The following is a 15,386-nucleotide window of genomic DNA, read 5'->3' as shown; positions in this document are numbered from 1 at the left end:
AACATATATCTATGTCCTATGGTCACTGCATTGTCTTGCCAAATCAAAATAGAGACACGGTTCAAATCATATCAGTTCAAGACAAAGCAGCAGTGAAAGAATACAAAGCATGGGAAACTACACGGCACAACAAGATTTCAGATGGGTACCACGGGTCTACATGTACAACAACACTATTGGCTCTGTATCAACAGTTGTTCTTCAGGTTTAGGCACTTGTTCTACATGAACAGAGTACAGTAAGACGCAAGAATATAATACTTAAAAATAGAAAATGAGCTCATAGACCTTACCACATTCTTGGTTCGGGACCAGTACAGAACAAGGCGTTCCCAGTCATCATCCAGTAAATGTGTCTCAGGAGAACGTAAGGGAATTTGATGAGTTTCTTTACCGGTGAAGTATGTTTTCTTCAGGTAATTTCGATACTGCCACCAAGCATTCTTGAAGATAGCAGAGGTATTAGCACAGGTTACCTCATCCTGAGTTTCCAAATCGGTCCTTCTCTATAGAGAAAAATGGGAAAATTTGTTGTATTATAACCATCATGGAGGTAGGATGTATGGAACGAAGCAAAGTAATTTCCATGAATAACATTACTTACACATAACTCCTGGACAAACACCTGAAACTGGCATTTTCCTTCATCTTCAGTATAATATTTCCAAGATGGGAAGATACGCACATATGATTTAACAACATCAAATGCGATAGATGCTAAACTACGACTAGCTAGTTGTGCTTCCTCCACGGGAATAGGCGTACTAACTGGTGGAGTTGGGGTTCGCCATGATAGTACTGGCCCTTTGGGCACTGGAGCTGCCTTACTAACTGCTCTTGTTTGGGAGCTCTGTGGTGGAGATGGTGTTGTGTCAACAGGAACTGGGTTACTATCGGCTGGGGTTGGGGTTAGATTGGGTGAAGCTGGTTCTTTGTCCATCGTAGTAGGGGTACAATTTGCGAGAGTTTGGGTTATGTGTGGTAGGGCTGGTTCTTGTGCATGTACAACCGGGGTGCTATCTCCACCAAGAGGTAGCATTGTTTTATTTGAAGACCGTGTTTTTAGTCCGCTAGGTACTGGCATCGCCCGCTCCAATTCAAATGGCTGATAGTATGAGAGACAGATGCAATATATAGTGTAGAAAAAAGAGGGCATGAAATAGTTGACATGTATATTGTTTAACTAAAACGGATAGCATGACATAATTTTACATATATGATGTCTATCGAAACTGGATAGCATAGCATAACATAATTCAAAGATATGATGAATAACTAAATAGGATCGCATGACATAATTCACCTACATGTTATCTAAGTAATTAGGATCGCATCATTTAATTCACATATGTGATTTATATGCTAAATTGTCAGGACCCCGACTCAATGTCACATCGATCTAGCATGTAACACCTCATATCACTTTGCGGCCTCACGCACGGTATTCCCACGGGTGTCGCCTTACCTTTGCCCGGGACCGTTTGCGTCTTTTGGCACACGTATATGATAGTGTCGCTAGCATCCATATGATAAGGAGCCCGGGCTGACATGGCTAGTCGTAAACCCAAAGTGGCATAGACTTACAGGGACAGGCATCCATGACCCAGCATCGAACGTGTCGGTCATCAGCGAGCGAATCCAGGCTGTAGCACTGGGCTAGCAGGACTCCGGTGAACCGGGCTGTAGCGGGCTAACAGGACTCCGGTATTCATCGCGTGACATTTCCCCGAAGGGACAGACACAGGAACGAAGAAGGACACATGCCGGCCAGCCTAAGTGTTCCGGAGCAGCAGCAAGCTACCATGGCTCAGTGGAAACACTAGGAGACATTTCCCGGTAAGAGAGGCTACTAAGGATAAACAACTAGATAGCCAGATCCCACACATACCAAGCATTTCAATAACATACACACAATATGCTCGATATGTGCAAATACAACATGGCATCACAACATGACTCTACGACACAAGTAATTTATTCAATAGGCTCCGAGGAGCGAGATATTACAAACATGGGTCTCATGACCCAACACTCAGAGCATACAAATCAAAGCACAAGCGGAAGCTATCATGTCTGAGTACAGACATCTATAAATGAAAAAGGCTGAGAAGCATGGCTGTCTATCAGATCCTGTCGAGGGCACAAGACCGTAGCTGAGGTAACAAGCTAAACGTTGAAGTCCAAGCGGAACTACTAGTGAGACTGAAGTCTCTCTGCAAAAACATAAATAGGCAAACGTGAGTACAAATGTACCCAGCAAGACTTACATCAGAACTATCTACATATGCATCATTATCAACAAAGGGGATGGTGGGGTTTAACTGCAGCAAGCCAGCTTTGACTCGGTGGCTATCCTGAACTACGACTGCAAGTAACTCTTTTGAGGTGGCGCACACGAGTCCACATATTCACCATATCAATACACCACTATGGATCCGCTCCCGTCTCCCTACGAGAACGCCATCCATAGCACTCACGCTTATCTTGCGTATTTTAGGGTATCCACTTTCACTTGTCTATGAACTGATATAAGCAACCCAGAAGTCCTTTTCCGCGGACATGGCTATTCGAATAGATCATATTAACCCTGCAGGGGTGTACTTCTTCACACACGCTCTCACCACTTACCGCCGTTTACACGACATGTACTCGGCAACCTTCAAGCGGAATCCCAACGTGGGTGTCGGCCACGGCCTGCCTAAACACTCAAGTCTCTAGTCCAGGTTTATCGCCTATTCGGGTTCCATCCATGAGGAGATCCGGCCGGAGTTTCGCTCACAGCCCCAAACGATGTGAACAGGGTTCTCGAGACACCAAACGGGCGCCCGGTACACCGTGCCACGTGCCTACCGCATCACAGCCCACCCCTACGGTCAGCGCTGCGCACGGCCTCCAGCATACTACAAACACCAGAAACTACTTGCAACTCCTGGACAGAGGACAAGGGTGATCAAGAAGCCGAGAGGGTCCATTGGTTTCGGGCCCAATGCGTGGTAGTAGCTGAATCATGGATCACAAACACAGAACTCAGTTCCTGAGGACGGCTGCAATGAGACAACCCACCATGTACTCCTACATGGCCTCTCACCGCTACCTTTACCAAATCGTGTTCACACACTTAGCTCACACACAGTAGGACATGTTCACACACCTCTGATTCATCCCGGATGAATCAGACCCGACTCGACTCTAAGCAGTAGCAGGCATGACAAACAAGCATGAATGAGTAGGCACAACAGGGCTCAGACAACTCCTACTCATGCTAGTGGGTTTCATCTATTTACTGTGGAATGACAGGTCATGCAAAGGATAAAGGGGTTCAGCTACCGCAGCAAGTAACAGATGAATCGTTGTTGTCCTAATGCAGTAAAAGAGAGCAGGAGCAAGAGAGTGGGATTGTATCGGAATGAACAAGGGGGTTTTGCTTGCCTGGCACTTCTGAAGATAGCATTGAGTCTTCATCAGTGTCAACGATCACATCATCGGTATCACGTCTATCGAGAGGGGACAAATACCGGCAACACAAAAGGAAACATAATCAATGCAATGCACAATATGATGCATGATCATGACATGGCAAAATGAATGTGTTTTGGGCTAATGCAACTAGCCACAGATTAAATGAAGTTGGTTTGAATACAAGATTCAAATTCAAACTCCATATGTGATTATTCAAATGCCATTTAATGATTTGTGCTAAACAGCAGCTATAAGTTGTTCTAACATGCAGGAAAATGGTACAGATGGATTCCTTGAATTTTTCTGATAAATTTTCATATATAAATTATTTAATTTGGAGTTACGGTTGAATTTCTATGAATTATTGAAGTTTTAGCTATTATCTGAAATTTATAAATCATTTAAGATTTATTTAAATTCCAGAAAGGAATTATTGCGTCAGCATGACGTTGGCATGACGTCAGCAGGTCAACGGGCGCCGTCCAGGTCAAACTGACCTGTGGGACCCATATGTCAGCGTCACAGTTAGTTAACAGGGGTTATCTGCTTAATTAAAGGATTAGGGGGGGTCGGGGCCCACTGGGCAGCGACTAATCAGCTAACTAACCTAGGTTAATTAGTGTTAAACTAATACTAACTAAAATGTCAGGGGGGTGGCCCACATGTCAGTGACACACGGGGAAGGTCAAACCTGGGTCAACTCGCCGGAGTTGACCCGCGGCTCGTCGCCGGCGGAGCCAGAGACGGCGGAGGGGTGCGGTTTCCCTGCTCCGGCGACCAAATGGCCGGCGGAGGGCGTCTACGTGACGCAGGCACTCGTCCGCGTCGAGTAGTGGCAGCGGCTGGGCCTAAGATGGCCGGAGACGTCACCGGCATCGACCGTGGCGGTCGCCGGAGCTCGGGCGAGCTCGGGGTCGACGCTACGGTGGCCGGGGAGGCTCGTGCAAGGCACCTACGTGTTCTAGGCAGCGCGGGGAGGAAGTTGAGCACGACAGCCGGGCCACTAGGTGGTCGGAGGCACGTCGGCGGCGATCACAGGCGGCGGCGGGTTTCGGTCATCAAGGGGGCGACGGCTACGGCAATCAAACGAAGAGGGAAAGAGGGGGAAACGGTGGCGGAGCTCACAGGGGTTGCGACGGTGGCCTCGGGGAGCTCGGGGAGGCGTCGGAGGCGGCGAATCGACAGCGGCGGTCCTCGGTGGCCGAGGAGGGGGAAAACGTCGGGACGGCGCTTCGGGGCTTCTCCGGTCGCGTGAGCCGACGGGGAGGTCGAGGGAGGCACTGCGGAGCTCAGGAGCGCGTCGGGGAGGAGAGGGGGTGGTGGTGGCCGCGAGGAAGCTTGTCGGTGGCGGCGGCTCCGTTCGGTCCGGGCGAGAGAGAGGGAATAGAGGAGAGATGGGGACGAGGGAGTGAGCGGGAGGGTTCCAGGGTCGAGGCGGCGCCGAGGAGAAGGCGCGAGGTGTCGTGGTGGCCTCAGGCGAAGCAGACGAGCAGGGTGGTGGCGTGGCGAGCTCGGGCGCGTGCGCCGAGTCCCTCCTCTGCCTACTGGCGCGAGGAGGAAGGCGACAGGGAGGAGGAGGTGGGCTGGGCCGCACAGTGCTGGACCAGCACAGGAGCTGGGCCGGCTCTGGTGGGCTGCACGGGTAAGGCCAGGTAGGCTTCTGTTCTTTTTTATTTCTGTTCTGTTTTTCTTTTATTTAATTCTTTTGCCACTGTTTTGAATTAAAAAATAATAATTCAAACAATGCCAAAGCTCCTCTGAATATTTTATATTGCTAGATGGACTTTTCCAAAAGCTTATAAAATATTTTAGGGGGTATTTGAAATTATATTCTAATTATATGAATATAATTCAAATTCAAATAGCTAATGATTTAAATTCAAAGTCCCAAAAATAATTCCTTAAAAATGTTCAATATTTTGGTTGGGACCAGAACCCTTACCAAAAATTATCAAACATTTAAGAAGAGCATTTTGGAGCAATGAATGAGATTTCTAGGGTTTTTGCCCCTCTTTTATTTAAGTTTTTGAGGCTTCCAAAATTTCTCAGTTCAAGTTTCAGAAATATAGACATGATGCACACATGGAAGCAAGCACAGAACAGGCCAGAGCTAGGGATGTGACAACTCACCCCCACTAAACAAGAATCTCGTCTCGAGATTCAAGCGTAGGGTAAGGTGAAGGGGTAACGCAGACTAGTATAATCTTCACGATCCAGTTGCACTTCAAATGGACTTTGATTCGTCCACCATCATCATCTTGAAGTCTTGCTCTGAGAAATCCTGTCAACATGACATGGAGGGAAGAAGGAGACTCTAGAGGGGTCGATCTTCTCGAAGATCGAACAACTCACGGAATGAGACATAGGACCATCTCTCGGGTTGAGACACGAGATACACATCAAGAGGGGTGGAAAGAAACGGATGACAAAGGTTCACTAGGTGGACAACGATTCCACACCTAAGAAGGTGGTGAACGGTTGTCAACGTAGTGAGGAGTTGAGTTGCCATGATACCACAACGAGACACCTTCGGAACCGTGACTCGTAGATATCTCCCCTTAAGTGGCAAAAAGAATTACCTTTGATATAGAGATCATTGAGACTCTCTATATCAGCCTAAGGCAAATCACAGCAATCGATTGGCGGGGGTCGGTAGAATGGCATACTCAGACTTGGATGATGTGGATTACCTTGTTGAAGACAACGTAATGGATGATTTTGCTTATCACCGGAAATGGAAGAGACCCATGGTAGAATGACACATTGGCGGTGCAAGCTAGGAACAAAATGCAAATGCTGGGAATGATTCTGGTAACTGGGGAAGAACCCAACAATAGAGAGTGAATTCACTGTTTGAATAGGTCATAGCATTGCCGAGGAAACTGAGAGCAAACCCAGTTAGTGCCGATGATAACACGTAGCGCTTGTGCGTGCTCTCAAGAACTTGAGCATTTCCATATTCATCAGGGTTTTACCAATATCCGTGTCAAGGATCCTGGCAACACAACTTGCTACCACGATGAATGATGATGGATGATGCAGATGCAAAGGAAGATAACACTTCTCAGATTTCGTCTTAGCGAGGCCAAGGAAATAAAATCTGGATGATCGACCGAGAGACATTTAGCACTCCGCTTCTAATGTTCTCCTTGATGTGCTAGTGTAACCCATTCATAGATATGGTTTGATATCTAGAACATCAAGTAAAAGGTCGGACTTCGGGAATACAAAAATCCATAGGGGCAACGAGGGAGTAAACCCTACGAAATCCCTATGGGGAGGTGGCCAACTTCTTCAATCAAGATACTACAATAATAGGTCTTTCGGCCGGGTGTGTTGGCCACGACATCCACTTTACCGGTTATCGCGCGACCAATATTATAATTCTTGGGAAATATTCCAACCATCATATCTGCCTGAGATTCAGATCTGGTTGGTGTCAGGATATTCCAGACTCATCGAGTCTAGGAAGAAAAACGGAAGTTTGCAACACAATTCGACGAGATAACGTTGCGAGATTCTCGGGAAATGAACTACGATAGCAAACTCCAAAACATGAGTTGGTTCTGCTACAAACATGTGAACACGTTGTCCAAGACAAGCATGACCACAAAGTAGTCTTATAATAAAACACTACCGAGTTCAGGAGGGGGAACCATCAACGAGGATATCGAAGTTCTTTCATAAGTCCGGATTAGCTCTTATGAAGATACTCCTTCTCCTTGAACAAATCAGTCAGTGGCTTGGTGTGCTAGGATACACATATGGAATGAAGGTTGCAAGTCTCCAGACCACAGAATACTTTGCACGTGTGCATGACTGACTTGCGATGATTCCAGAGGAAGCAACATTGACTTTCTCGAGTCCACGGCGGCAACTTGCAACAGATGCACATGAATTAAAGGAAGTCACTACCTTCATCCAACCATATGCTTCATGAGCTAGCATGAACAAATGCTTTCAAAAGTTTCCAACACTAGCTTAATGTTCAACAAAATCATGGAGGAGATAAGGATGTTGTCAATGGGCTCAACAACAACTCATCGGAATTTCCATATCACTGGATTTCCACCATCCTGTGAACGCGGTGATAGCATTGGTCAGACCCAAAAGATATAATGGTGTATGCTCGAGGGATCAACCACGAGGAAGATAACATTACGAGCATCGTTGGTTCTGACTTGATTTGACGATAGCCCACACTCAAATCAAAGGATTGATAAAACAATAGGTCCAGCAACTGATCACAGGGACCAATCGATGAAGATATCATCTTTCTTCAACACGCACTACACAAGAATATCCCTTTGGAATGAACTAAGTCAGGCAAGCTTTTATCTTCCAACTCTCCAAGTTGTTGTTTAGCTTATCCAACTGGCTCAAGGTATCCAACACGGATTCCCGGAGAAAGGGTGGTTTAGAGAAATAAACCAACTTGATCACGAACTCAACATAGCGGTCAGGTGACAACTTGGTAATACTTCTGAGAAGATATTCAGAAAATCACGAACCACCGGTATGTTACTAAGCTCGAGAACAATCTCGCTTTTGAGGGCAAGACGATATAATCAAATGAGTGAGGACTTGACAAGATCCTAACTCATCAATCGAAGGGTGCACCGGAAATAAGGACTAGGTAGCACGATCAGTCTTAGAAGGATGATTCAAAAACCAACATGCTAAGAATGAAATTATTATCCTTTAACTACCAAGCAACGAGGTTGCTGGGAGTATTGATTTCACACACCATGATTCATTTGTCGGCATTCCGGTGACAATAACACAGGAACCGAGGAATGAACAATGATGGCAAGAAGTATCACTGTACCAAGAGTTCATAGGATGGTGTGCAATTCCTATAACAATCTCGATATAAAATATGTAATACTCCAAGGTAGAGCAGAACAAAAGCTGGATTAGCAATTTGTTCTGCGGAGCACAACTTCTTTGACCCAATACTGGATATGGAAGAGGTAATGGAGTTTGTTTCTCCTAGTCATTCTGGAATAGAATGGCTTGATGGACCACAAGAGTAATAGGCATCGATGAACGAATGCACACATAATCTTGACTATCAATTGAGAGACGAGGGTCAGAAGACAACTAAAGAGGGACAACTCAAAGGAACATACGATTTTCTGAGTTGTGGATGCATGGTTTAGCATGTCGAACGAATTCCACATATTTCTTCCGGATAACCCATGCAGAAAGGTAGAACTGGCAGAGTCACAATGTAGAATCGAGAACCCATCGAGAGCACTCTGATTGTGATCTTTCGATCAGCGAGGAACATCTGCCATAAGCGGTTCATAGTATTTGGAAGAAGGAAATACCACGGACCTCGAGGACTATCGCAAAGTTACTAATATCCTGAAGGAACTAGCAAACACTATCAACATGAAGTAAGTAGAGTGAATCTCGGGTTCAAGAACCCAGGAATAGAATACCTACTACTAAGTAGCATCACGGGATGCTTCCGAGAATAAAGGCCAGAATCATCACACTGGGAACACAAATCATGGCTAAATTACTAGATGATCCTCTAAGACACCTAGGGTCATAATAATATCTCCAACATATATGTCAAGGTAACGGAGTACCTCAACTCACTGATTAGTGTGGTTAATCTGGCCCATGGGAACATTGAAACGGGAAGAAAGGATTTGCAAATGCATCAGACTACTTAGAAACCTGGGATGACTCGGACAGCATAACGGCTGTAAATGCTCAGAAAAGATTTGAGACATTCACAAAAATGGTGGCATAACCACTCAGAAGCACAATATCAAGGTTTCGAGATCAACAATTAACATACGGAAGTAGTAGAAACTGAACTCAAGCTTAAATCCAACAATCTTATAAGTCCACTGATTAGTAACACGTGATCCTAATAGAAAGAAGAGATAGCCTAGTTCTTAATCCCCGTAGAAGAGAAGATGATGACTCAGATCAGAAGGCCATGAGGTATAAGGAGTAAAAAGAGCCTTACGTTCCATCCCACAATCAATTCCCTTACATAACTAAAGAATATCTAGACTCAACTTCGACCAGTTTGGCTTGATAACCCTACAGGCAGTCAAGCTCTGATACCAATGCTGTCAGGACCCCGACTCAATGTCACATCGATCTAGCATGTAACACCTCATATCACTTTGCGGCCTCACGCACGGTATTCCCACGGGTGTCGCCTTACCTTTGCCCGGGACCGTTTGCGTCTTTTGGCACACGTATATGATAGTGTCGCTAGCATCCATATGATAAGGAGCCCGGGCTGACATGGCTAGTCGTAAACCCAAAGTGGCACAGACTTACAGGGACAGGCATCCATGACCCAGCATCGAACGTGTCGGTCATCAGCGAGCGAATCCAGGCTGTAGCACTGGGCTAGCAGGACTCCGGTGAACCGGGCTGTAGCGGGCTAACAGGACTCCGGTATTCATCGCGTGACATTTCCCCGAAGGGACAGACACAGGAACGAAGAAGGACACATGCCGGCCAGCCTAAGTGTTCCGGAGCAGCAGCAAGCTACCATGGCTCAGTGGAAACACTAGGAGACATTTTCCGGTAAGAGAGGCTACTAAGGATAAACAACTAGATAGCCAGATCCCACACATACCAAGCATTTCAATAACATACACACAATATGCTCGATATGTGCAAATACAACATGGCATCACAACATGACTCTACGACACAAGTAATTTATTCAATAGGCTCCGAGGAGCAAGATATTACAAACATGGGTCTCATGACCCAACACTCAGAGCATACAAATCAAAGCACAAGCAGAAGCTATCATGTCTGAGTACAGACATCTATAAATGAAAAAGGCTGAGAAGCCTGGCTGTCTATCAGATCCTGTCGAGGGCACAAGACCGTAGCTGAGGTAACAAGCTAAACGTCGAAGTCCAAGCGGAACTACTAGTGAGACTGAAGTCTCTCTGCAAAAACATAAATAGGCAAACGTGAGTACAAATGTACCCAGCAAGACTTACATCAGAACTATCTACATATGCATCATTATCAACAAAGGGGATGGTGGGGTTTAACTGCAGCAAGCCAGCTTTGACTCGGTGGCTATCCTGAACTACGACTGCAAGTAACTCTTTTGAGGTGGCGCACACGAGTCCACATATTCACCATATCAATACACCACTATGGATCCGCTCCCGTCTCCCTACGAGAACGCCATCCATAGCACTCACGCTTATCTTGCGTATTTTAGGGTATCCACTTTCACTTGTCTATGAACTGATATAAGCAACCCAGAAGTCCTTTTCCACGGACACGGCTATTCGAATAGATCATATTAACCCTGCAGGGGTGTACTTCTTCACACACGCTCTCACCACTTACCGCCGTTTACACGACATGTACTCGGCAACCTTCAAGCGGAAGCCCAACGTGGGTGTCGGCCACGGCCTGCCTAAACACTCAAGTCTCTAGTCCAGGTTTATCGCCTATTCGGGTTCCATCCATGAGGAGATCCGGCCGGAGTTTCGCTCACAGCCCCAAACGATGTGAACAGGGTTCCCGAGACACCAAACAGGCGCTCGGTACACCGTGCCACGTGCCTACCGCATCACAGCCCACCCCTACGGTCAGCGCTACGCACGGCCTCCAGCATACTACAAACACCAGAAACTACTTGCAACTCCTGGACAGAGGACAAGGGTGATCAAGAAGCCGAGAGGGTCCATTGGTTTCGGGCCCAATGCATGGTAGTAGCTGAATCATGGATCACAAACACAGAACTCAGTTCCTGAGGACGGCTGCAATGAGACAACCCACCATGTACTCCTACATGGCCTCTCACCGCTACCTTTACCAAATCGTGTTCACACACTTAGCTCACACACAGTAGGACATGTTCACACACCTCTGATTCATCCCGGATGAATCAGACCGACTCGACTCTAAGCAGTAGCAGGCATGACAAACAAGCATGAATGAGTAGGCACAACAGGGCTCAGACAACTCCTACTCATGCTAGTGGGTTTCATCTATTTACTGTGGAATGACAGGTCATGCAAAGGATAAAGGGGTTCAGCTACCGCAGCAAGTAACAGATGAATCGTTGTTGTCCTAATGCAGTAAAAGAGAGCAGGAGCGAGAGAGTGGGATTGTATCGGAATGAACAAGGGGGTTTTGCTTGCCTGGCACTTCTGAAGATAGCATTGAGTCTTCATCAGTGTCAACGATCACATCATCGGTATCACGTCTATCGAGAGGGGACAAATACCGGCAACACAGAAGGAAACATAATCAATGCAATGCACAATATGATGCATGATCATGACATGGCAAAATGAATGTGTTTTGGGCTAATGCAACTAGCCACAGATTAAATGAAGTTGGTTTGAATACAAGATTCAAATTCAAACTCCATATGTGATTATTCAAATGCCATTTAATGATTTGTGCTAAACAGCAGCTATAAGTTGTTCTAACATGCATGAAAATGGTACAGATGGATTCCTTGAATTTTTCTGATAATTTTTCATATATAAATTATTTAATTTGGAGTTACGGTTGAATTTCTATGAATTATTGAAGTTTTAGCTATTATCTGAAATTTATAAATCATTTAAGATTTATTTAAATTCCAGAAAGGAATTATTGCGTCAGCATGACGTTGGCATGACGTCAGCAGGTCAACGGGCGCCGTCCAGGTCAAACTGACCTGTGGGACCCATATGTCAGCGTCACAGTTAGTTAACAGGGGTTATCTGCTTAATTAAAGGATTAGGGGGGGTCGGGGCCCACTGGGCAGCGACTAATCAGCTAACTAACCTAGGTTAATTAGTGTTAAACTAATACTAACTAAAATGTCAGGGGGGTGGCCCACACGTCAGTGACACACGGGGAAGGTCAAACCTGGGTCAACTCGCCGGAGTTGACCCGCGGCTCGTCGCCGGTGGAGCCAGAGACGGCGGAGGGGTGCGGTTTCCCTGCTCCGGCGACCAAATGGCCGGCGGAGGGCGTCTACGTGACGCAGGCACTCGCCCGCGTCGAGTAGTGGCAGCGGCTGGGCCTAAGATGGCCGGAGTCGTCACCTGCATCGACCGTGGCGGTCGCCGGAGCTCGGGCGAGCTCGGGGTCGACGCTATGGTGGCCGGGGAGGCTCGTGCAAGGCACCTACGTGTTCTAGGCAGCGCGGGGAGGAAGCTGAGCACGACAGCCGGGCCACTAGGTGGCCGGAGGCACGTCGGCGGCGATCACAGGCGGCGGCGGGTTTCGGTCATCAAGGGGGCGACGGCTACGGCAATCAAACGAAGAGGGAAAGAGGGGGAAACGGTGGCGGAGCTCACAGGGGTTGCGACGGTGGCCTCGGGGAGCTCGGGGAGGCGTCGGAGGTGGCGAATCGACAGCGGCGGTCCTCGGTGGCCGAGGAGGGGGAAAACGTCGGGACGGCGCTTCGGGGCTTCTCCGGTCGCGTGAGCCGACGGGGAGGTCGAGGGAGGCACTGCGGAGCTCAGGAGCGCGTCGGGGAGGAGAGGGGCTGGCGGTGGCCGCGAGGAAGCTTGTCGGTGGCGGCGGCTCCGTTCGGTCCGGGCGAGAGAGAGGGAACAGAGGAGAGATGGGGACGAGGGAGTGAGCGGGAGGGTTCCAGGGTCGAGGCGGCGCCGAGGAGAAGGCGCGAGGCGTCGTGGTGGCCTCAGGCGAAGCAAACGAGCAGGGTGGTGGCGTGGCGAGCTCGGGCGCGTGCGCCGAGTCCCTCCTCTGCCTACTGGCGTGAGGAGGAAGGCGACAGGGAGGAGGAGGTGGGCTGGGCCGCACAGTGCTGGACCAGCACAGGAGCTGGGCCGGCTCTGGTGGGCTGCACGGGTAAGGCCAGGTAGGCTTCTGTTCTTTTTTTATTTCTGTTCTGTTTTTCTTTTATTTAATTCTTTTGCCACTGTTTTGAATTAAAAAATAATAATTCAAACAATGCCAAAGCTCCTCTGAATATTTTATATTGCTAGATGGACTTTTCCAAAAGCTTATAAAATATTTCAGGGGGTATTTGAAATTATATTCTAATTATATGATTATAATTCAAATTCAAATAGCTAATGATTTAAATTCAAAGTCCCAAAAATAATTCCTTAAAAATGTTCAATATTTTGGTTGGGACCAGAACCCTTACCAAAAATTATCAAACATTTAAGAAGAGCATTTTGGAGCAATGAATGAGATTTCTAGGGTTTTTGCCCCTCTTTTATTTAAGTTTTTGAGGCTTCCAAAATTTCTCAGTTCAAGTTTCAGAAATATAGACATGATGCACACATGGAAGCAAGCACAGAACAGGCCAGAGCTAGGGATGTGACATAAATAGAGGGCATTTGATATGATGTCTGAACTAAGAACATGGTGTTGAATATTTTGTATATGATGTCTAAACTATGCAACGCAAGACACCGTATACATGATATGAGCAGTATAACCATGCCAAGTTAGAGCATACACCTTAGTGGGGGAATAGGACCGGTCATCTGTCTCTGAATCCATCTCTGAGGAGCTATCGGGACCCAACAAGAGATCTGCTTCAACAGGTAGCATTGTCTGCTCTGAAGGCCTTGTTTTCACTCCAGATTTTTCCATCTCCCACCCAAATGGCTGATTCACAGGAAGAGTAGTTTAATGTACAAACATTATCGACAAATGGAAATGTAATGAAGAAAAGGATGGGCAAGATATCATTCAAATATATGATGCCTGGTTAAACAGGATGGCATTGCACATTTCACATATATTATGCCTGGCTAAAAGACATGGGACTGCATAATTCCCATATATGATATAGAAACTAAACAGGTGGCATTATAGAACATGTCTAAACTAAGCAGATGACATATATGATGTCAAAAGTAGGCACTGCAAGGCAACATATGCATGATATGACTAACATCATCATGCCAAGGTAGAGCAAACACCTTGGGGGGTAAATAGGAGTGGTCAGCGGTGTCTAAATCCGCCTTAGAACAGATATCTTCCTCTGGATTACAATCTGGAGAGGGGTGGGGAGGGTTTGCCATTAAACCCACCATGGAGTGATGTCTGCATGACATTGTATTGCCGCGCAAAACTCTTCTCTTTTTCTCTACATGTTCAGCATGAATGTGTACAATATCTGACATGCATACGAAAAAATATGGTGAGATTATATAAGGAGAGCATGCAGAAATTTAGAGTGATGGTAACAACCAGTGGATCGACGTTTTTCTATTGAACCAAAATAGCCATAATGGATCGACGTGAATGTATAGTAATAAGTGATGCAACAAGTGTACAACCTCTTTGCCGTAGCCGTGTCGACCTCAACATCATTGGGTTGGTCGCTGAAGTAGTTGAGGCAGAGGTGGCTATCGGAGGTGTGGAGGAAGATCTGAGGAATCTGTAGACGGCGTCCAGGGCACTGCTCTGTTGTGATGGATCGTTCTGTCATTGGAGAAGCTTCGGTGAGCCGTAAGACGTCAAGGTTAAAGCAGCACAAGACAGACATCGTCAATCTCAAGTGGGATTCTAATAGCATCTCCAGTAGATGATGTAAAATGGATGTAAAATTAACATCACCAAAAACCACCTGACTACAACAGATGAGGTAAAAACTGTTGACTCTGAACTTAACTGTCGAATCTGAAATTTACTGTGGAATCTGAATGCTACTCTCGAAACTGAACACAATGGTAGCAGAGAGGCACTTGACATGTAGTTTAGGGAGGGCCTGCTGTTCATCTTCAACCTGCACCCCCCCTGAGCCGCCAGCCACCACCGGCCGAACAGCCGGCCCAAGCGCCGCCTCGCTGCCCCAAAACAACTCGCCACCACCGCCCCGGACAGCCCTCTAGGCCCCCCGCCCCCTGCCCTGAACCCTAAGATAGATAGTGGGGTACGTCTCCAGCGAGCCCCCTGTCCCTGCTGCGGGTGGTTCTTCCTTAACTCCGG

The sequence above is a fragment of the Triticum dicoccoides genome, chromosome 3B (genome assembly GCF_002162155.2).
Source record: "Triticum dicoccoides isolate Atlit2015 ecotype Zavitan chromosome 3B, WEW_v2.0, whole genome shotgun sequence".
Taxonomy (NCBI): Eukaryota; Viridiplantae; Streptophyta; class Magnoliopsida; order Poales; family Poaceae; genus Triticum; species Triticum dicoccoides.
This window is presented reverse-complemented; position numbering follows the sequence as displayed.